Source organism: Nicotiana tabacum, chromosome 18 (assembly GCF_000715075.1).
Source record: "Nicotiana tabacum cultivar K326 chromosome 18, ASM71507v2, whole genome shotgun sequence".
Taxonomy (NCBI): domain Eukaryota; kingdom Viridiplantae; phylum Streptophyta; class Magnoliopsida; order Solanales; family Solanaceae; genus Nicotiana; species Nicotiana tabacum.
The window spans coordinates 149,022,197-149,024,467 of record NC_134097.1 but is presented as its reverse complement, the minus strand read 5'-3'; positions in this window follow the sequence as shown (position 1 = coordinate 149,024,467).

Genomic DNA, 2,271 nt, shown 5'->3' with positions numbered 1-2,271 from the left:
CTCTCAATGTAGAAAGGTATCCAAAAGGTAAGGTTTATGCTCCCTCGGTGTACTCTTTTTATTTATATAATAGACAAGGTAGGGGTCTAGCCAAACCCCAACACCACAGGAGATGAAAACCTGGGTGATTGGATTTTATTAAAAAAAATAAAAGTGGAGCGAGAGGAGATAGAGAAAAAAAAGGGGAGGAGCTTAAAGACAGAGAGGGTTACATGCACCTGTTAAGTTCGATAAAAAATTTCATGTATACGTGTATATGTCTTTAGAAAATAGTGATATATTAGTAGTGGACACTCACGGCTTTCAAATCCTGATGGGTCCATCCCGTCGGAGCTCATCATAGAGTTCACTACAAGAAAAAGGCTTATTAATTAGAGGCCAATATTTAGCGACAGGCTAAAAATCTGGTCCTTAAAAGCATACTTATACAGACCAGATTTATTTTCAGTCCCTAATTCTCAAAAATATATTTTTAATGGGCGAAAATGATCAATATTTGGTCGCTAGTACTCGAACTCACTAAGTGCCTAACATCATTTTGGCTCCTGAAAAGAATGAAAAAAATAAAGAAAAACTACAAAATCACTCTTTCAAAAATATAACTCCGTCTCTCAAAATCCCTAAACCTAATTTCATCTCTCAAGAACATGACTACGAGAGAATCTGGCCGAAGACAATCAACAATGGTTCTTCTGGTAGTGCCACCCGCTATTCTCTTCATCCCATTGTCCCTTTATCGCTTTCTAAAGTCTTAATTTTCATCGTGGTTGTTTGCTAAAAACCCCATTACTGGCGAACTTAGGCCTCATTTGTTGGTACTTGACGGAGATCTAAATTTTAATCATTCAGATCTCAGACATTAAGTATGTTTGTTTTTAAGGTCTGAATCTTAACCATTTAAATCTTAATAATTAAGTGTGTTTATCTTTTTTACTTCACAATCACTTAATGTGTCTGAATAGGTCTGTATGATTAAGATCTATAACAAATACTTAATTTTATTAAGATGATATCATTTACATTCATTACTTACTGCCGCCACCACCTACCATTATCAATTATTATCACCACCACCACCATCCTCAACCATAGTCGCCGCCACTACCATCACCCCAAACCACCATCATCCTCAACCATAACCACATACTCACCTACCTTAACTACCACAACTAACCACCCCATCACCATCAATAATCATAGCCGACATTGTCCACCATTATAAACTACCACCACCCATCATCACCTTCCTCAAACACAACCACAAACACCAACCACAATTATTAACTATCACCATCCACCACCACCATCCTCAATCATAATAGCTATCGCTACCAGTCACCACTAGCTACTACCTAGAACCACCATCATTAGATTAATTAGTATTTTATTTGAACTTTATGTTTATTAATTTTTAAATAAAGATAAATTTTATATATTCAAATGTTAAAAAAACAAACAATCTTAATCATTTGGTATTCATATTCTAATACATATCTTAATATTCAGGCGCGTATTCAGATTCATGTGTCTTAATCTTAATAGACATCTTCACATTCATATATGTATTCAGATTCAGACGTCTTAATCATGAAAAAAAACAAATAAGGCCTTAGTCAAATGCGCAGTTGCGAACTCTCCAAAATCTTGTCATTAAGATATTCTTGTTATCGATATCTGTATTGCTGTAAAATTAATAAAACAATAAACTTTCTGAAAATAGAAACAGAAAGTTAGTAGAAATAAGTTCTAAAAATAGTATGGTAACTTCAAAAGAAATTCTGAAAAATTGTATAGGAACAAATCGATTCCACTAAATACACAGTGTGTCCTTAAGGAAATTATTTCCCTCAAGTACCCGAGGTTCTGCAATATATCCTCCCAGGATAGACCGGTTTAACTCACCAGCGTATCGGTACCAAAAACGCAGATGAACAATGAACCACTCGAAGTTTGTATAACACACTAAAATTTTTGTGCAGAAGATAATCAGAAAATTTCGTAAGTAAATATTCTGGGATTTGAAAGAATTTTGCAACCTTTCAGAACAGCCATGGCTGTTCGAACAGGTTTGACACTGTTTCAGAACAGCCATAGCTGTTGGAAATATTGCGGGAAAATTAAACGAATTTAAAATAATTTGGGAAAGAAAAAATTGGACCGGACCGAGTCGCGGTTCATGGGTGATTTGAAATTAATTAAATATTTGAAAAGAATTTTGTCCAAAAAGATTAATCAATCAATCTTTGACCGACGCCGAAGCCGAAACCGAGC